The sequence below is a fragment of the Magnolia sinica genome, chromosome 14, assembly GCF_029962835.1.
Source record: "Magnolia sinica isolate HGM2019 chromosome 14, MsV1, whole genome shotgun sequence".
In the NCBI taxonomy this organism is placed as follows: Eukaryota; Viridiplantae; Streptophyta; class Magnoliopsida; order Magnoliales; family Magnoliaceae; genus Magnolia; species Magnolia sinica.
Window position 1 is genome coordinate 7,145,870 of NC_080586.1, and position 21,964 is coordinate 7,167,833.

The 21,964-nt window shown below is 41.1% G+C and overlaps 1 long non-coding RNA gene across 2 annotated transcripts; it reads right to left on the bottom strand.

The window, feature by feature from the left end:
- Positions 1-300: 300 nt before the first annotated feature.
- On the bottom strand, positions 301-5,782 carry LOC131225654 (uncharacterized). 2 transcript variants are annotated; one of them, XR_009161447.1, is made up of 3 exons: positions 5,242-5,782; positions 4,954-5,128; positions 301-696 (listed from the first exon to the last, which is right to left on the bottom strand). It is a non-coding gene; the product is annotated as an uncharacterized LOC131225654 (long non-coding RNA). The 2 variants fall into 2 exon arrangements; XR_009161446.1 differs by lacking the exon at positions 301-696 and adding an exon at positions 1,548-1,828 and having other exon boundaries at positions 5,242-5,781.
- Positions 5,783-21,964: the final 16,182 nt, after the last annotated feature.

Below are 21,964 nucleotides of genomic sequence, written 5' to 3' on the forward strand. Positions count from 1 at the left end.
TTCAAGCACAATTTGAGAAAAGGAAGAAATAACTGAGAAATGGATAAGCTGCAATTTGAGAGAGGGAGGGAGATGGGCATACATGCCAATTCTCAAGGACACTACAAACTGACAAACTATCATCAATTATAAGATGCTAACCCTTCTCCAGAAAGTAGAGATATTGAAGCAAATGATCTTTCGATAATTAAAAGATATGTTGCTAAAGTGTTTGATTTCACAGATATTCAAAGCATGTATTTTTACTATTTGTCAAAAGATAGGGATATATCAGCCTTTTCGCTTCACAATCCCACAACCATTGTTATGCTCTACAACTATAAGCTTTAATAAACCAGACTAGGACATGTATGCCTCAAAATCAGACACAAGTTTAGACACATCCTTATCACTCTCTCCATCAAAATGAATAAATGAAACAATATCATTGTCAAAACAAGAAGATTTGATGTTCGGGAGAACACTGCAGCTTTGGTTCCATAAAAATAAAAACAGACACTTCCCACATCAATGTGGGTACCAGTATCATTGATTCCAAGTAAAAGCAACATCTGGTTACCTGGTTTTCAACTGCAAATCTTGTCGGAGACCTTCTATCTTCTCATCTGCATGAAAAGGTCGGATGGGTTTTCGATTCCCATGGCATTGCTACCACCAATAGCGATGGTCAAGAACCTAGAAGCCTTTCCAGTCAAACTGTTAAAGCAACAAACAAAAATTTAAATATTATAGAACCAAAAACTAATCTTTAAGAAGCAATATGAAAAAGTAAAGGGAGAGAGAGAAAAGAAAATGGATAAAGTACAAATTCAAGCCACAAATGCAGTGTACAAATATCTGATGACGAAAACTAGAACTACTAGTGACTGCAATTCAAATTAGGCATGTTGAGCATCATAGTTGTAGTAAGCATCAGCCCAAGAATAGTCAAAGACGAATTCTTCATACGAGTGACTGCAATTCAAATTAGAATTAACTAAAATAGTTCAGCTGCTATCAAACACAAGTTATCTAGAAACCTAGCCAACAAAAAACACTAGCCGAAAATCAAAACATCAGAACATCCACTCCTGATACATAAACCAGTTTTGCAAGTGCTAGAATCAGAACCATCGAAGAGCCTATGAGTAGAAATTTATACAAGTCATGGCTGGATGCTAGCAGAAAAGGTGCACACTCAACAACATGAATCTTGCAACATGGAATGAGGAAGATCCATTTGGCTGCCAATGGAGTTTCTGGTAATCTCGGTCCGGCCAGCCATTTCGAAAGCAATTGTACTGCACGTCGATTAAACAAGATCCTTTTGGATATAACAGAGATTATTGTAATAATAATAAAAACCAAGCACCCAGCAGTTCGAGGAGTTGGCCATCCATCCGGAATACTGATTTACGAGACTGTTCGATTGAAGCCCTGCCTCGACAAACTATAGGAGTTTTGGGTGGATCCGATGGCATTCCTGTATCCGACCCATCTCTTTCTGCCGATTCCCCATCAGATTCGGATTTAGGGAGTCCCATTCGTTTATGCGAGCAACTATACATGAGATACGAAGAAAGTCTGCGTGAATCAACAACACCCATAATATCTATTTGGGTCTATTTGGATGCTCAGCTGAATTGAATCACAATTCACTCAATTCACCAAACAGGAAATGCCCAGAGTGGGGTGAGACAACCAAACCCCTACTTGCAATTCCAGATTTTGTATCAATAAGACTTCTTGCGGAGCATGTGAATGCAATCACTAGAAACTAGAATAATTGAAAGAGACTGTAGAAAGTTTGAAAATGTCAATATCATAGCCCCTTGTCCAACAATGCAACCTGCAACATACAAAAGAAAAAAAAAGAAAGAAGACCACCTGACTGCATAAGAATATGAAAATTGCAGGTAATGCTGATAGATGGTGATTGAGAAGCTTTTGACCAATCAGGTATTTGATTACTGATGAAACACAACAAAGTCTCATACACCAATCAGGTATGTGATTATTGATGAAACACAACTTTTCGCTAATCTTAAGCCATAAACCACAAGACTAATGGAATGCCTAAAGTTAGGCTCTTTAAACCCTTGGGAACATAACAGTCCCACCAACATGTCCACATGACATCTACCCTGTCCATCAGTTTTCGCCAATGAAGGTTTCAATGGTGGGTGTTCAATCTCCATTGTTTAATTTGGCATGGCCTACTTGAGTTTTGGATCCAGTCATTTTTGGGCTCATATCCGAACACGAGGTGGTGAAACTGATGTGCAGGGTGGATGTCATGGAAGCAGATTGCCTGCAGCACCCGCCACAATGTGGCCCTAACACGAGGTGGTGAAACTGATGTACAGGGTGGGTGTCATGGAAGCAGATTGCCTGCAGCATCCGCCACAACGTGGCCCAAGCTCTGTGAGGCCTATCGTGATGTATGTGTTTTATCCATTTTATCCATGTCGTCTAACCGTTTTTCCAACTGAAAGGCGTGAGCTCTGGTGGTCCCTTTTCTGCTAAAAAGACTATAGCTAAGATTCTGCAGTGTGGCTTTTACTGGCCCACTATGTTCAAGGACACTCATGAGTTTTAAAAAGATTGTGAGCGTTGTCAGAAATTGGGAGCATTGTCCCTTTGAAATATGATGCCCTTGAACCCCATCCTTATCATTGAAGCATTTGATTGCTGGGGCATCGATTTCATGGGACCATTCCCCCAATCGTTTGGAAATCTGTACACTTTGCTCGCCGTGGACTATGTCACTAAATGGGTTGAAGCGATTCCGTGTCGAAAGAATGACCATCGCACGGTCATTAAATTCCTAAAAGAAAACATCCTTTCTCGATTCGGAACGCCTCGAGCCATCATTAGTGATGGGGGCTCACACTTTTGTAATAGACCATTCAAGAGCTTAATGAAGAAATACGATATCTCTCATAAGGTGAGCACCCCATACCATCCACAGACAAGTGGACAAGCTGAGATTTCCAATAGGGAGATCAAATACATTTTGGAGAAAACGGTTAACCCAGATCGTAAGGATTGGTCAATCCGATTGACCGATGCCTTATGGGCATATCGTACTGCCTTTAAAACCCCTATTGGAATGTCTCCCTTTAGACTTGTCTATGGGAAAGCTTGTCACTTGCCTGTGGAGCTGGAACATAAAGAGTACTGGGCGATCAAAAATCTAAATTTCAATCTGGACAATGCTGGCTCGCTACGCAAACTTCAATTGAATGAACTTGAGGAAATCCGGAATGATGCGTACGATAATTCGAGAATTTACAAGGACAAGATGAAAGCATTTCATAACCAACACATTTTGCGAAAATCATTCACGCCTGGTCAGAAGGTCCTTTTGTATAATTCTCGATTACATCTCTTTCTGGGTAAGCTTCAATCTCGTTGGACCGGCCCTTACATTATTGTCACTATTTTTCCGCATAGGGCCGTTGAGATAAAAGATCCCGACAATGGCAAGGAGTTTAAAGTCAATGGACATCGATTGAAACCATTTGTCGAGAAATTTGATTCAGAGGACATGTCCTAACTGCTCCTGTTTACCAGGATTGATCTCCTAGTCTGATGGAGGTATAGGTAGGTTTATTGCTTTCATAGGTCTAGGGTAGTTGCTTTATTTGTCTGGCTGAAGACGGTAAACTTAGCGCTCCTGGGAGGCAACCCATCTCTTTCCATTTCACTTTTATCATTAGTTAGTTCAATGTTTGTGGGTAACATTACTGCAAACCCTCACGAGACTACAACTCGTCCACTAGGGGTTTAAAGGCTTGTTGCATACGTTAAATGCAATCGAGAGCACCTACGAAAGTGGTATAGTTAGGATTTTATTTTTGTTATTTTTGTGTTGCTTTCTCTCTCGTGCTGACCGACGCCCATACTGCGATCTCTTGGAAAGTGTTTCTCGATTCATCATCCAGGTACTATCTTCCCATCACTTCATATTCACTTTTCGTTGTCCCATGTGCATTGCATGCTTATTTCTTCTACATTGAGGACAATGTAGATTTTAGGTTGGGGGAGGGAGATTAGGTCTCATAATCTGTATTTTCTTAGTCTTAAGCAGAAATTGTGAAAATTTTAAAATTTTTCTGGACTTTCTTGTGAATTTGAAGGAATTTTGACAGCCATCTAGGGCACTTAGAATTTCAAGATACATGATGTAGGAAAATTAAGACGCTTGGATTCAGTATCTGTTAGATTTCACAGTTAAGTTAGAACTATTAATCCATGATTAGAAGTTTTAAACATTGATTGAATCATAATTTTACATGTCACATCTCGCTTACACATTAAGGTTTCATTCAATATTGAAGGATTAATTTGGTGATCACTAAGCTTGAAAGGAACCAACTTAAGAAATTGAAAAGATTGGGCGAATGGTTTTCACCATAGGTCTGCTCCCTACAGGTGAAGGTTTGATTCCCCAAGATTGCCTGCAGCACCCGCCACAATGTGGCCCTAACACGAGGTGGTGAAACTGATGTACAGGGTGGGTGTCATGGAAGCAGATTGCCTGCAGCATCCGCCACAACGTGGCCCAAGCTCTGTGAGGCCTATCGTGATGTATGTGTTTTATCCATTTTATCCATGTCGTCTAACCGTTTTTCCAACTCAAAGGCGTGAGCTCAAAAATGATGCAAATCAAGCTCATAAGCTTTCTTTTTCTTTTCTAGATGAAACTACGTAGTTAAGTACCAAATATAGATTTTTTTGAGTTTGCTTAAAATAATGTGGGCAAAATGTTCTCTTCATGAACCAGGGGGATAAAAAATAATATATGTAATGCATATTATGCACTTGTTGGTTAACTGGGGGAGATGTTTTTGGGCAAGGAACTCATCCCATTTTTTGAAGCTTTAAGCAGGTATTGCAATTAGAATGGAATCCACAAGCTGAACAGCAAACCAAAAATTAAATGTAGCGAAATCAAAGGTAGGAAATTACCAGTAAAGGGGTTAGTTCAAATGATGAACAAGCACCATTCTCTCTTCTCTGAGCACAAACACAAGAAAGGCTTCTTCCAAGCCATGCTGCTGATCTTGCCACAACCTCAATTGTAGCAATACAAGGTTGGCATGAAAGAAATTTTGTTGAACAGTGGGTATTTTTAGAGATTCACCTAATATCCAAAAAATTAAGAAAGACATCAAATTTTTTTAAAAAAAAATCAGTCTAATGAAAACCAAACGTACAGTTGTTAATTCAATGGTAAAGGCGGAAGTTTCAACTCACGTTGTCATCGTCATTTGGGCTGCTAACGAAAGGTTGCAAATCCAACTCAAAAGGGTAACCCACAAACTCCCAAATCTTCTGAATGTAATAACATGAGATAAGAATGGCTCTTATTCACTTGCATTTTAAGGTGAAAAAGTGAGAAAATGGGAACTTGCCTAATATAATTGCTATTTCCCAAGCCACTTAAATGCTTAGTGAACTAGTTTTGCCAAGAAAGAAAAATCAAATTCGTTGTAAGGATCTAGGAAAACAGAGCCATGTGTATTTAGAGTCATTTTAATCCATAAAAAACAAGGTTTTTCCATATATTTGATCTCTTAAGCATTGTTCAAAACCCAATTAACACACATATACATAACATCATCAACTTCGACTTATTTTGATGTGTAATATAGATGGCAGCAAAGAAAGCAGAAAATAAGCTATATTTTAGGTAGTACATGAAAATAGCAAATCCAGCCATCTGCACAATTGTGGGATTGTAGTACATTACGGTGTTGATTCTTGTGAGTTGCTGAAATGCCTGCAAACGAAAATAGCAACAATCCATTACAGAGTGCATAGAAATATAGATGCATGTGACGAATTAACACACACAAAACAAATCCACCATCAAAACTTCCAACAACATTTTTTAAAAATGGCAAAGCAAAAATGCCTAAGATTTCCACATCCATGACAAAATAACAAAAACCAAAAGGCCAAAACAGCTTTATCCTTTTGAAAATTTAAAAAATTCAAAAAGAAAAAAAAGAAAAAAAAAAAGAAGGAAAATAACTTACCAAAAGAAAAATATGAGAGATACCAAAACATTGATGACAACATACAATAACCTGTATGAATCAAATTCAAACCAAAACAAGCCAAACCAAGACAAATTAAGACACACCCAAAACAACTCCTTTTGTACAATTCTCGATTACATCTCTTTCCGGGTAAGCTTCGATCTCGTTGGACCGGCCCTTACATTATTGTTACTATTTTTCCGCATGGGGCCGTTGAGATAAAAGATCCCGACAATGGCAAGGAGTTTAAAGTCAATGGACATCGATTGAAACCATTTGTCGAGAAATTTGATTCAGAGGACATGTCCATACCTCTGACTGATCCTGTTTACCAGGATTGATCTCCTAGTCTGATGGAGGTATAGGTAGGTTTATTGCTTTCATAGGTCTAGGGTAGTTACTTTATTTGTCTGGCTGAAGATGGTAAACTTAGCGCTCCTGGGAGGTAACCCAGCTCGTCATTTCATTTTGTTTTTATCATTAGTTAGTTCAATGTTTGTGGGTAACATTACTGCAAACCCTCACGAGACTACAACTCGTCCACTAGGGGTAACCTAGGGGTTTAAAGGCTTGTTGCATACGCTAAATGCAATCGAGAGCACCTACGAAAGTGGTATAGTTAGGATTTTATTTTTGTTATTTTTGTGTTGCTTTCTCTCTCGTGCTGACCGACGCCCATACTGCGATCTCTTGGAAAGTGTTTCTCGATTCATCATCCAGGTACTATCTTCCCATCACTTCATATTCACTTTTCGTTGTCCCATGTGCATTGCATGCTTATTTCTTCTACATTGAGGACAATGTAGATTTTAGGTTGGGGGTGGGAGATTAGGTCTCATAATCTGTATTTTCTTAGTCTTGAGCAGAAATTGTGAAAATTTTTAAATTTTTCTGGACTTTCTTGTGAATTCGAAGGAATTTTGACAGCCATCTAGGGCACTTAGAATTTCAAGATACATGATGTAGGAAAATTAAGACGCTTGGATTCAGTATCTGTTAGATTTCACAGTTAAGTTAGAACTATTAATCTATAATTAGAAGTTTTAAACATTGATTGAATCATAATTTTACATGTCACATCTCGCTTACACATTAAGGTTTCATTCGATATTAAAGGATTAATTTGGTGATCACTAAGCTTGAAAGGAACCAACTTGAGAAATTGAAAAGATTGGGCGAATGGTTTTCACCATAGGTCTGCTCCCTACAGGTGAAGGTTTGATTCCCCAAGGTTGACATTCATAAACTTTTTGGCGACCGGTCTTTACCATAGGTTTACTCCCTATAGGTGTAGATTCGATTCTCCTCCTTGGCTGTACTTTTAAACAAGTTGACATAGTGTGAAAATCATCAAAAGCTGAAAGAATGAATCAAGCTTTGGTTTAGGTGTTGGTTATCATGAATTCTCTTGTCGTTACCAATGATATCCTGAAACAGAGAAGTGAATTTTAATGATGTTAAGCCGAGATTATACTATACACTCATGGAACCCAATATTTAGAATCGTTCTAATTAATGGATTAATATTTAAGCTTGATTATGAAGTACCGTGAGCCTGATTCCAGGAGAAAGTAATGCCAACATTCATGAATCTTAGAATTTAAGTATCTGAATTATTTTTCATAAATCTCTTGAGTTTGTAGAAATTGTCCTGTAATTCTCAATTTATTTTTTCGCATACCTTGCTCGGGACTAGCAAGATGCTGGTTGGGGGTTGTGTTGAAGGTCAAATATTGCATATCAAACCATGTTATTGCCTGGATTTTCAAACATAGTATTGTTTAACGGCCTGATTTAATCATGTTTGTGATGCAGGGCGTATTCACGAGCTTGGACTGAAAAAGGGTGCTAAAAGCATGGATTTGAAATCACCAAGGCAAGCGACGGACCCTAGGAGACCAAGATCGACAGATTTGCACGCCAGGGATCCAAGAAAATCGAGGAATTGAAGCTCAAGTGACCTAAAAAGTGTCCAGAATGCAAGATCATAGGGTTCCCACCATCTGATCAGTTCAAAACTCCATACGTAGCCTGAAGACCATAAATGAACCGTACACATAAAATTTCAGCTCCTGGATCACTGTGGAAGTGGCCCAATGGTCAGATCAGCCCATAAACAGTTGATTCTGGGCCCACTTGAGATCTGGATATGCTTCAAGTTTTTCTCAACCCATTATATGAGGTGAAAAAGCTGATGGACGGAACGGATTTCTCATTAACATCTCTGTGGGGCCCCGCCTGTGATGAATGTGCATAACATCACGTGCACCAGCCGTGCACCCGTGCGCTCAAAGTCGGTCAGCAGGCGCTGACCGACTCAAACTCAAAATTTTCAAATTACGCAACAGCGTAACGCTGCCCGACCGTCGGTTCTGCTTGTGGGCCCCACACATCATGCATAGCATCAATCGGGACCGTCCATTGTGTGCGTAGGTGGGGTATTTACCTCACCAAGGCGGCCTTTTGAGACCATGTAAAATATTGCAGAATCCTAACCGTTAAAGGCATGATGAACGGCGGAGTAGAAGATCTTGTGTACCCCTTCGATTTCACTCCAAAAATATACCTTCCTGACTGAAATTTCGAGGGGAAACCAGTGGACGGCGTGGATTTCCCAAAACAAAAGCTATGTGGGCCCCACCATCAGCCAGCGCAAGTGCGTAACGCACTCTGTTTCGCGATCGGTCGCCGTCCGGTTTTCACGGCGAGTTGTGCGCTCGTGGGGGCGATCGGACGGCTGATCTGAGCCGTTCATCATGTAGATCTGCCAAAAATCTCCCAGGGGACGTTGTCCTTTTGGAAGGAAAGCAAAGAAGAAGAAGAGTGGAAGGCTTCGAATTTAGCTGCTGTGCGTAAAGAAAGCTTCCGCAGCTGACTCGTCCGCGGACTCCAGCCTTCCGCACCGACCTCCTGGCTCTATATGAGGAAAAAGAAAAGAGAGAGAGGGGGATCCACGGCTGGGACGTCAGGAGCAAGGCAAGAGAAGAAAAACGGAGATTGAAGGAGGGATTGAAAGGGATTTAAGCCGTGAACGCCGTGAACAGAGGAGAGCTCGGTTTTGGAGAGAGAGCTGCTGGACGTGGCTGGAGGGATTCAAGCTGCTGGCAGTGTGTGGAGGACGGAAGAAAAGAATACAGAGAGAGAAGATGGGAGAGAAAAGATAAGAAGTTTTTCTTATTTTTCTTTTATTTTTCGTTTTCTTTTTCTTTCTATTTGCTTTGGGTTTAGGCCAATCATGTGTGGCTAAACCTCTTAGCTAGGGCTAAGAGGTGAAGCCTGTAGCGAGATGGGAGATACTGTTTCATGCGTTTAAGTTAAAATTTCTGAACTGAACTTGGTTTTAAGTTGATTATTAAAGGAATATTCTTTTCAGTCTTTAATGGTCTGTTGTGACTGAAATTACAATGGGTTTGCAATGGCTTTGAATATTTCTTCTTCCTCTTTTTTTGTGTTTATGAAGTCAGGAAGCCCTGTTGTTCGTCATTGTTCCATAGGCATGGTAGGATGACAGTACCCTTCCTGATCTTCATACATTGTTGGTTGGTTGGTAATTAGTTTAATTCTGTTGTTTACTTTGTCTCCTGGGCATGGTTTGGTGATGGAATCCATTCTAATTCATATACCTTTCATCTCTTGAAAACCAGATCAAGTAAGTTCAGTTTGAATTCCATAATCCTTGATGCAGGCATAAGATCTCTCTGATCTCTACAAGTGGATCCTCTGAAACCCTAGTTTCCTTCCTCTGAATTCCTTAAAGTTTTAGATAATTATTTCACAATTATTTCTTAAATTCTATTTGGTTTAGATCACATCTTAGTCTAGTTTTAGTTCTACTTGGTTTCAGATAACGTACAGGTATCAGTCCCTGTGGCTTCGACCTCGGTCTTACCGAGTTTATAACTACATCACAACCCTATACTTGGGGAGTGAACAGATATGGTGAAATTGCCTAAGGGCAAGAAAGATTTGAACAACAAGTAGGTATTCAGAAAGAAGGTTGAGCAGAAGAATTCACAAACGAGGTTCAAGGCTAGACTTGTGGTGAAAGGGTTTGGCCAGAGGAAAGGTATAGTCTTTGAGGAGATATTCTCAGTGGTGAAGATGACATCCATATGGGTGTTGTTTGAGTTGGCGGCTAACATGGATCTGGAGATAGAGCAGTTAGATGTTAAAATTGTCTTTCTCCATGGTTACCTGGAAGAAGAGATCTACATGCACCAACCAGAGGAGTTCGAAGTCAAGGGAAAAAGCATATGGTGTGTAGGCTGAAGAAGAGCTTGTATGGATTGAAGCAGGAGCAGCACGTGGTCTATTACGATAGTCAAAGTGCTATACACTTGTGTAAGAATCCAAGTCAACACTCCAAGTCGAAGCACATAGAGATTCGGTATCACTGGATCAGGGATACTTTGGAACAGAAGGTATTACAGCTTGAGAAGGTCCACACGGACGATAATGGGTTAGACATGATGATCAAGGCTTTGCTCAAGGGAAAGTTTGAGGTTTATAGAAATCTGGCTGGCTTGAAGAAGGTGAATCGCTCCTGAGTCGGAAAGGGGGAGATTTTATGGGATTTCCTCCCAGGCTCGACTGATCAAGAGTGGTGCTCGACCAGTCGATCCCTGGCTCGACTCAAAGTCTAGTGACTTTGAGATTATTTTCTCCTTAGTGCTTGACCAGTCAAGGGAGGTGCTCGACCGGTCGAGTGGGCCGCTTGACCGGTCGAGGACTTTGCTCGACCAGTCGGGGTTACGCAGATTTGAGTCCGGATTTTGTGCGGACTACGGAAATTTGAGGTGGTTTTTGCCATAATGCGGAAGGGAGTTGCCTAAACTATAAATAGGGGTACCTAGGGCTATTCTATGTAATGCAAGAGAGCTTTCTAAAGCTTTATAAGGGTTTGTTAAAGGGTTTAGGGCTATCAAAGGTGTGAGAGAAAGAGAGAAAGAGAGAGAGGAAGCTTGTGGAATGGAGGTTATGCTCATAGAGGTGATCTATTGTGCACTCAACATCTCAGCGCTTCTACGTCCTCGTAATCAATAAGATCTCTCTGTTTTTATTTTATTCTCTTATTTGTTCATCCGCTTCTCCATGAGTGAAGAAGGTTTGATCCAAGCGGTGTGTGGTTGTGATCGGTTGTAACGTTCTACTTCATAGTGAATTTTTGCTCTGGACTAGGTCCCATAGTTTTTACCTCTTTAAGGGTTTTTCAAGTAAAAATCTCTTGTGTCATGTGGTTTGTGCTTTGATTTATTTCATTCTTTTATTATCCCATAATTTTGATGTTTTGGGGAGGCTAGATCCTAAGGTTTTGTGCAACGACTCCCAGCACATATCTGGAGTAATCATTTATAAGGGCTATAAACTATTTATTTCGTCCATGAGTTATAATATTTTTAAGGTTGCATATATCACTGTGAATTAAATCTAGGACTTGATTGTTCATTTTAACTCTTTTGAATGATTTAATTTATTAAATGCTTAAATTGTACATATATTTCACATATATTTTAGTTTTTTCTTTCAACTCTAGGAATAAGCCTCATATATTAATCATGCTTTCAAGAGAATGATAATTCACATGACATATTCTAGCACGCCACATATAAAGAGACTATATCAAGTAAATAAAAGAACTAGCGTCATTACCATTTATAATACTAAGTTTGAACAAACTATCAGTTACACATCATTTTCAACAAAAGTACCATTCTTAGATACAACACATTTTTTGAATTTAAAAACTATCTTAAACTCATTCTTGTCAAGAGTAAAGCCGAAGAGAAGATTCTTCCAAAGGTCTAGTACATGCGGCATGTTTAAAAGAGTCAACACATTTTCAAAAATAAGCTTCAGGCTCGCATTTTCCTTACCAATAACATTTGCCTTAGACAAATTTTACATGAAAATGTCCATCGCATCATCTACCTTCTCTTAGGAAAAAAGGGCACATTGATCGTAACAAAAATGCTTAGTGGCGCCTAAATCAATCCACCACTCATTTGAGTTATAAGAAATGAGTGTTTTAGTGATGACCCGATAACATGTGCATTGTCTCTCTTTCTTACTACTTTTGAGGAATCTAAATTTCTTAGCAAAGTATCCATTTTTTCCACACACATAGTATCTTTCTTTCTTTTTATTTTCTTGTTTCTTTGGACATGTATTTCACACCCCAAACTTAGAAACCGGGCTCACAAAATTTTCGATCACCGAATCCAGTGTCAACAGTCTCCGTAGTACCCCATTCTCAGATTCCGGCACTCATATGCCAGATTCCGATCCTGGGATCCTACAAGGAGGATTTTTCAACATACTCTTTTTTTTGTAAGAAGCATAACCACAAGTTTACCCAAATCACAAAGGCAACATCATCATCACATATCCACCAATATAAACATTTGGAGACAATGTTGAAAGGGAAATACATATGACAAATCTAAGCTCCATAAGTCAGCTACATGCTCCAAGCTCTACGCTGCTGCAACCTAACATCACCTGCATGCATCTATCGTGTATAAGCTTATAGAAAGCTTAGAGGGTGGTGAAAGTGTGTGCACAAGATAAGTACCAAGTATATCATAAAGTCCATAAATCATACATCATCGGAATAAGCGGAAATACTGACAAGATCATGAATCATACGATATCAGAGTAAGCAGAATATACTGGTAAGTCCATGAGTGCTATCAGCCATACCAAGGCTATGCGATGCAAAACATAATAAGATAATAACAGATGCGGAGGATGCAATGCAATATGCAAATCCTGACGAGACACGAATACCACCAACCTCATCTAGGCTATATAAGTGCAAAAACATACTAACTCAAAATACTAAGTACTGCGGATGCAATGTAATATGCGATGCGAATGAAATGACCATACTGGGATGTAAAGTCAAGATGATAGTACGTAGTATCGCAGGCTATGGGGTCCACCACAAGGGACTTCTATCTAAATCAGTCTCATACCTAAATTTGAATAGTTAGACTCAATGTGATAAACTCCCAATCTCGGGTTAGTCACGCGCCCAACCGAAATCCTGGCTATGCGATGACACACGTAACAAATAGTTACGCACTACTAGCCCGAGTGGATAGTTAATGAATAAATGAATGGATATGCAATTCCTGCTCAATAAGTCCACATATCAGTATGGTTGTTCTCTGAAAAAATCACCAGGGTCTATTACACTCCACACCGACTGCCTCCTCCCTAGCTGCACAGCCCAGTGAGTGGAAGACACCTCACTATCCGCCTGACTAGTAGTCTGCCAATACCTACCCGACTCGTCGATAGCGGACCCATTTACAAGCTAGTCATACTCAACCTAGCTTATAGCCCCCTCACTCGGGCGGATAAGGCCACACCCCCTTCCAACCGACTATTCCACTCGGTCTAGACGTTGGAGCATCTCCTGGTACCAAGGAGGATTCTGAAATTTTCACATAAAGACATCTTACATGCCCACAATGCTAGAACTAAGCATTTTCGGTGTCTCATCTGGCCACCCATGATGTGTCTGTGGAGGCCACGGCCCTGATGTCACTAGGGCATATAATGATCAAGTCACATATATGCGAGATACATGAGTCACACTATCCAGTCATGCAGCAATCCTGCGCGTATGGCGCAATAATGTGGGCACTCCGTCTCATAAGGAGTCCCGTAAATAGTTGCTCATGGCGTATGCTATGATCAAACATTCCTCATATCAGGCATACATATGATGCGTATGGGCAGGAATCATGGAGTTATACTAAGCATTTTATATGGGGATGAACTATCCTCACAACAAAGATGGGCCTTGATGGCCTACACATAACAAGTATGGGCCTATCAATGGGCCCTAGGGAGAAGTACAATGCGGACATTTAACCAACATTATCCTTACAATGTGGACGTCAAACCAACATTGCTCCCAAGGCATGGCCCGCCATAAAGGTCAACACATAAACCACGGTGGAATCACATTACAATGGGCCTCAACTCATGGGCTCCAAATACATCACAATAGGCCTCAACCCATGGGCCCTATAATACATCAAAATGGGCCTAATCACATAGTCCTCATATATGTCAAGGTGGCCTCAACAACGGGCTTCATACACATGACGGTGGGCCTCAATAACGGGCCTTAAATACATCACAATGAGCCTCAACCCATGGGCCCCAAATACATCACAATGGGCCTCAACCCACGGGCCCTTATACGTCACAATGGGCCTCAACCCATGGGCCCTAATACATCACAATGGGCCTTGACAAAAGGTTGGACGGTTTGGATACAACACATGCATCACAGTGGGTCCCATAGGGATGGACGGCATAGATGAAGTACATACCTCATGGTGGAGTCCACACTAATGGAAGGTGTTGATTACAAAACATACATCAGTGGTCCCATGTGGGGCCCACCATAACATGTATCTACCATCCAATCTATTTAATAAGGTCACACAGACCAAAAATAAATAATAAATAAATATTATATTTATCAAGACTTGTGGAACTAGGGAGGTTCCAAGGGCAGACGCACAATCCTCCACTGCCTTTTGTTGTGTGGTCCACTTGATAGGCAGATCTGCCTCATTAGTCTCAAGCCTTAAGGCTAGCCCGCCATCAGGATGGACGGTTTGGATGGAACCCATACATCAAAGGCGGGGTCCACCGACTGTCCAGCAGCCATGGCTGGACGGCATGTATAAAACACATACACAGTGGGGGGTTCCACTATCCGTGGATGGTGTGGTGTATAACACATACATTCATGTGGGTCTAACCGTCCACTGCCTGTGGACGGTATGAGTAAAACACATGCATCATTGTGGGTCCTACGTGGGGCCCACCATAACTTTTATAAGCCATCCAATCCGTTCATATGGTCACGCAGACCTGAATGAAGAGTAAAAATACATTTCATATTGATTTAAAACTTCTGTGAACCCAAAAATGGGTTTCAATGGCAGAAGGTTCAACCCCACTATTTCCTATGATGTGGGCCACCTGAGCTTTGGATGTGGCTAATTTTTGGAGGGCAGCCTACTGCCCTAAGGGCCTACAAAATGGACGGTGTGGATATACAAAACACACATGATGGTGGGGCCCACAACTGGACCGTGGGTCTGCTGTTGTCCGCCCGCTACATGCCGCAGGCGCTGCCTGTGCCTCTGGCAACAACAGCATCTACTGCATATTTGTTTTTTTTGAAATCGTGAAATCTCACGGTTTTTCATGCATGGGGCCCACATCGGAAGAATCCATCTCACCCAATGGATTTTATCGTCCAAAACCAATCCAACAAGCCCAATATTAGGCATCTTTCAGCGTGTAGAAAAGTTTAAGGTGAATTTAAACGGTGAAAATCACTGTTTTCCATGCTATGGCCCACCAGACACTCGGATCAACTTCATTTTTCGACTCAACGGGTAAAATGATCTGGAGAATGGAATGGACGGCATGGATTAACAACATGCATCAAGGTGGGGTCTACACAAATGGCCCACCCCAAATGCATTACACGAAGCTAATATTTGTGTTTTCCATTCAATCATCCAGCGTCAAGGGACGCTGGACGATTGTGCATTTCAAGTGGGCTGCACACGTGGACCACCAAATGATGGATGGTGTGGATACAACGCTTATAAAGTGGGCCCCACCAATAGATGACTTGGATAAAAATATATGCCTTATGGTGGGGTCCATCGGGGCCGGCCACACGGCCACATCATCATACCAAAAATATGAAAGAGAGAGGGAGAGAGAGAGAGAAAGAGAGACACGTGATGATGGAGGGACCCCGGCACTATGGGCCCTTCCTTGCATAATCTATAACATACATCAAGTGGGTCCCATTTCAATGGGCCCACCGATCAAAATCAACGGTGGAGATCTTTTCTCTACCGAAATAGAAGGTCTAGATGACCCCTTTTTAAACTAGAAAGTAAACATCATGATGGGATCTATGGAGAATAGCCCCATCATGGAATGACATTGATAATCAAGGTGGGCCATCGGCCACATCTTAGGGTCCAAAGAGAGATCCATACCATCAATCGGTAGGCCTCACTTGGCCCATCATAAGAACATGACAATCTAGCCTATAGAAGCACCCACCATTCGATCTTCTCGGTCCGATGAAATGTCGGTCTCCTTGTGCTTCACTTTGATGGAAGGTGATGAGAGTTGAATGGCTAGGATGAAGGATTTTGGGGGTAGAAAGTGGGCCACACACATGCATTTTTCTCTCATGGAAGAGCTTGGACGTGAGCCTCTTCTCTTGCTTGGGAAATGTGTTGGAGAAATGAGAGAGAGAGGGTTGTTGTAAGAGAAGTGATGGTTGATGGATGTGAGGTGATGGTGTACTTGACTAGCATGGGTGTGTAAGAGAGAGGGTGAGAAAGAGTTGACTTTGGGGTTGCTTGACTTGAGGAGAAAGAAATCATTAATTGATTGATTGATTTGAGTGATTAATTGATTGATGGGACATGTTGTAGAGATTCTCTTGGGATTACAAACGCGCGGTGTTTTCTTCGAACTGAACGTCGGCCCATATCTCCCTGCCAGGGTATCAGATCGGTATGCAAGACATGGCGTTGGAATCGCGGCGACAGTGCGGTCGCAATGATACAAGTCTCGGATTAAGCCGACTTAAATCTTCAAAATACGACTTAGGGTCGTGCGCAAACATCGATAATAGGTCGCAGGTTACCGGAATTCGACGGGAAGGATTGCGAGAGTCGACGGAACAGTATAGATTAAGATACGGGTCTTATAATATAGATGTTTTTTCTTTACTAGTCTAGACCTGTAATTTTCTTGACCCTTCTGGTTATTCTCAACAATGTGGGCCTTAGTTACAGATTCTAAATTCAGAAAATGTTTATCACGGTTCCTTTCTTCATCTTTTATTTTTTTATATGAGGGATGAGGTCATCCAACCTCATATCTTTTCTCTTATGCTGTAGAGAATTTTTATACTCCTTCCAAGATGGTGAAAGTTTCTCAATTATTACAGTATACTGAAAAGCCTCATCAATGACAATATATTTAGATGATATTTCATGTGCAATCATCTGTAAAAACATGTACATGATCTACTACAGATTTATTATCAAGTATTTCAAAATCAACATAAAAACTAACTATATATTTCTTTGTTCCAGCATCTTTTATTTTGAATTTTTTTTCTTCAAGAAGATCCCACAATTTTTTGGCTGTGGAGAGATGACAATATATATCTTAGTTTTCATTAGTCATCACATTAAGAATGTGATTTCGGCATAGATGGTTATCGTTCTTCAATTTCGATTGTTCAAATGATACCACTGGTTCATTTGCCTCAAGCGATGAGGCGTAATATTTGATAATGTAAATCAGCTTGAGGGTAGTGAGATAGAACTCCATTATCTATTGTCGTCTCTTAAAGTTATTCTTGTCAAAAAATCTTAATTCTAGGATACTAAAAAATAAAAACCATAGTGTTGAGATTTTTAAGAGAGGAATCTACATTTAAATTGTTGGTTATAATATGCAGAGACGTAGCAGGAAATCTGAATATCAAAATTGAAATTTTAAATAAATAAATAAATAAAAAGAATATGGAGAGTTGAGGTATGTTATAGTCATTGTGTTAAAGACAAATTTGCCCCCACAGGAAGATTCAAGATGCACTGGGTTTCAGCAAGTATGTCCTCAGGATACAAAACTCTCCTCCAAGATGAACGACATCAATTAGGTGTAATCACAATCTCAGTCACACAAATTCAAGAATATTGATTTGCCCAAAGAGAAGTTGCAGAAAGAGCCCACAAGAAAATCAGAGAAAATTTTCAATAGGTAGTCGTTTGGGCTTGAGGTGTATGTGAGCAGCGTAATAAATGCATGTTAGATAGGAGTACCCTATTAAAGTCACCACACCACGTCGCAGCTGCAGTGCCTCGCCAACTCCACGGCCATATATCCCCGCATGCAGTTCAAGGTTGCTCCTATGACATACCCATTTTTTCCAATACAAAGGATTAGCAAGAGACTTTAATACGAAGGCTTAATTTTCTTTAAAAAAATTTCAATATGGGACAAAACTAAACACAGCTAAGGCAAAGGGTGAACAAGACAAAAATAATACTTTTACTTTTGCAAATTTTTTATTTTATTCTAATGAAACTTTCACGGCTATCAAATGGGCGATATGTTTCAGATGGGATAGCTAGGGCGATGGACTGGACCCATAAACTTGCCCAGTGGTTTGGGCTAAGGCTTAAATCTTGTCTTGATGTATGGCGGGTGGCCCAATTTATTAGCCTGGTACAATAATCAAATAGGTCAACCTCATACAATAGTCAAGTAGGTCACCCTCGTACAGAAGGGTGCACATTTGAAGCCATTTGCAAGGGCCCCATTCAATTTTCATATATAGTTCAGAGGTATATTTTAGATTATTGGATGGTACTCTTATAACAACCATTTATATGATGGGACTTTCCAAAGGATGGAGGGGACGGTCATTCAGATTGGGTCCCACTCCCATCCACTGCTATAAGCAATCTTGATTGTCCATTTTATAGGTTATTAATTTCTAGATGGTTAGAATCATCCAGTTGGTGGGACGTCTGTATGGTCTTCCATGCAGTGTAGACTGGATGAAACTGGCAGCTTTGATTGATTGATTGGATGGCTGCGGATTGCGTCCTACCCCCGCTGGGAAGGGCTCTATGGGCCCACCATGGTGTAAGTGTTTTATCCACGCGGTTTATTGCTTTTGTCGGATCATTTTGAGGTACGAGACATGGGATAGTTACTGAGCTTAAATGGACCACACACAACTTCCACTATTAAAAACTTTTTGGGAGCTGGAGAAGTTTCGGATCAAGATGATATTTGTTTTTTCATTTCATCCACGTCTACATGGCCTTATGAATAAGTTGTATGGTAAAAAAACACCACGGTGGACCTTAGGTTTCAACGGTGGGTAACATTATCACTGCAGCTTCCTTTGGTGCCATCCAGTGGAGCTGTGGACCTACTTCGTTTTTAGGATCATATATTTGAAAAGCGATCAAAGACGTGGATAAAACACTTACACCACGGTGGCCCTACGGAGCCCTGCTCGGACGGATTACCGTCCGGGGGCGAGGGTAGGACGCAATCCGCGTCCCTATTGGATGTGCCATAGCCCAAAGAATGCCCCAATCAAGTGATCTCACGATCTGGTTGAATTAGACTCTCAATGGGCCAATTCCTGGAACTTCATTTGACCATCTACGAGGCCATTAGTTGGACGGCTAGGATATCCTATCGGCGAACTTTCTAAAGCTGTGGCCCACCAAAAGTGTAACACGAATTGGAATATCCGTCAGTCCCTATATGGGCACCAATCGAGTAGAACTGTGGTTAATGCACAGAATTCACGCAATAGGCATGTATTCTAACATGCGCCACTAGTGTTCACACTAAGAATGTGAGCCCCGCCACCATGTTAGCACCTGATCAAGAGCGGATTAGGTGACCCCGGACTCACCCAAGACGGTGCGGCCCTTACCGTGAGGCCCACCTTGATGTATTTATTATGTATCCACGCCGCCCATTCATTTTTACAGATCATTTTAGTGAATTAACTCAAAAATAAAGCAAATCTAATTATCAGGTAGATCATACCATAAGAAACAGTGATGATTGACCATCCTGCAATTAAAAACATTTTAGGGCACATATTAAAGTTTAGGTAGTATTTATTTACTATCTAATCTATTGATAACGTCACATAAGCCAGGATGAAGGGAACAAACAAATATCAGCTTGATCCAAAACTTTTGTGGGCCATTAATGGTCAAATCACCGTTGTTTCTTATGGTATGGTCCACCTAATAATTGGATCTATTTCAATTTTGAAATAATACCCTAAAATGATCTGGAAAAACGATGGACAGTGTGGATACATAATACATACATGAAGTGGGCCCCACTGTAACACCATCACCTTCTTGGGTGAAGCTGGGTCTCACCTAATCCGCATATTGGTAACCGCACTCCAACTTGGTCATACTCGGATGTGATTCCCACAGGTAGCAACTGGCAACTCACCGTACACCTGGCCAACCCTTATCGTGGGGCCCACTTTGATGTATGTATTCTATATCCACGCGGTCCACCCGTTTTGTGAGATCATTTTAGGGCACGAGCGTAAAAATGAAACAGATCCAAATCTCAGGTGGACCATACTGTAGGAAACATATTTTTAATGGTGGGAATTCAATCCGTATTGTATGGTCCACTTGAGCCTTGGATCTATCTCATTTTTTGAATCATACGATAGAATGATCTGGAAAAATGGATGGACGGAGTCGATAAAACCCACACATCACTGTGGGCCCCAGAGAGCCCCTGTCTGGACCTAGTCCGTCTACGAGAGGGCCGGACGCAATCCACTTCCTCACTGAAACTGGGTCATACTCAAGAGTGATTCTCACACCGTATAAAAAGCGCGGCAACTGGCAACTCACCGTACACCTGCAAACCATACCGTAATTCAGACCATCCAAGTTGCAAGGCCTCGTTGTGGACGGATTAAAAGACCATCAAATCGACAATTAGCACTCAAAATTCAGCAGGACAAATCATACGGCGAAGATCATCCATTAGTGCTAACTACCAGGCTGTACTCATGCGACTCATGATTTGGACGGTTTGGACCGACTTTCATGTCTGCCATGTTTCCGGTGTAACAGTTGCTACCATTTAATAAGCTGTGGAAAACAAACACCGGAGTCTACCCTCTCAAGGGCCCACCTTGATGTATACATCTTACCCACGCCGTCCATTCAGCTCGTTGAACTCAAAATTGAAGCTTATCCAAAACCCGAGTGGACCACACCACACAGTAAACATAGGATAATGACGTCCACCGTTGAAACCTTCCCGTTGCCGACAGTGATGTTTATTTTTCTTCCAACAACTCCGTAAGGTTACATAGACATGCATTAAGGTAAAATACAAATATGTAATTTACCTACAAATTACCATTTTTGTAGGAAATCAGTACCATGAAAAAGTTATGTCCTTCCACGAAGATCATCTGGGACAGAAATCAGGAGGTTCCAATGAACAGGTGGGCCACACCATTAGATTCAGTGAACAACCGACAGTTTGATTCAACATACACCCGTGGCCCACGTGGAGATAGGATCAGTCTGATTTTCTTCATGGTGGTTTCTACCGTTTTAATAGTACTGATATCATGCACAAGTAGTACGTTGGAGGGAAAGATAGTACGGTACCGCAACTTGTAGTACGGTTGCTTGTATGCGATCAGTTCTCTATGTAGCCGTTTCCGTTTGAGTCGGACGCGGTTTGGTGAGTGACGCTGCCACCAGCCATGTGGCTAGTGGTCGGTGCTATGTGGACCCCACCATGATGTATATGTTTTATCCATGCCGTCCATTCATTTTCAAAGATAATTTTTTATCTTTAGGCAAAAAATGAGTAGATTTAACTTTCATATGGACCACACCATGGGAAAACAGTAGTGATTGAATGTCCACCGTTAAAAACCTCCTAAGCCCCACTGTAATGGTTATTTGACATCCAAAATGTTGATTAGGTCACACAGACCTGTACGAAGGGATAAAACAAATATCAGCTTGATCTAAAACTTTTGTGGCTCCCAAGAAGTTTTTAATGGTTGGCGTTCAATAAACACTGTGTGGTCCACTTGAGATTTGGGTCAATCTCATGTTTGGTCTTGTAACATAAAATTATATCTAAGAATGTATGGACGGAATGGATGAAAAAAATACATCATGGTGGGGCCCACCGAGCAGTGACCACTAGCCATTGGCTAGTGGCAGGATCACTGGCTAATCCGTTTCACTCGTTTGAGAGAGAGAGAGAGAGAGAGAGTCTGGTGCGGTGATTTTGGGGTTTGCTTTTGGGAT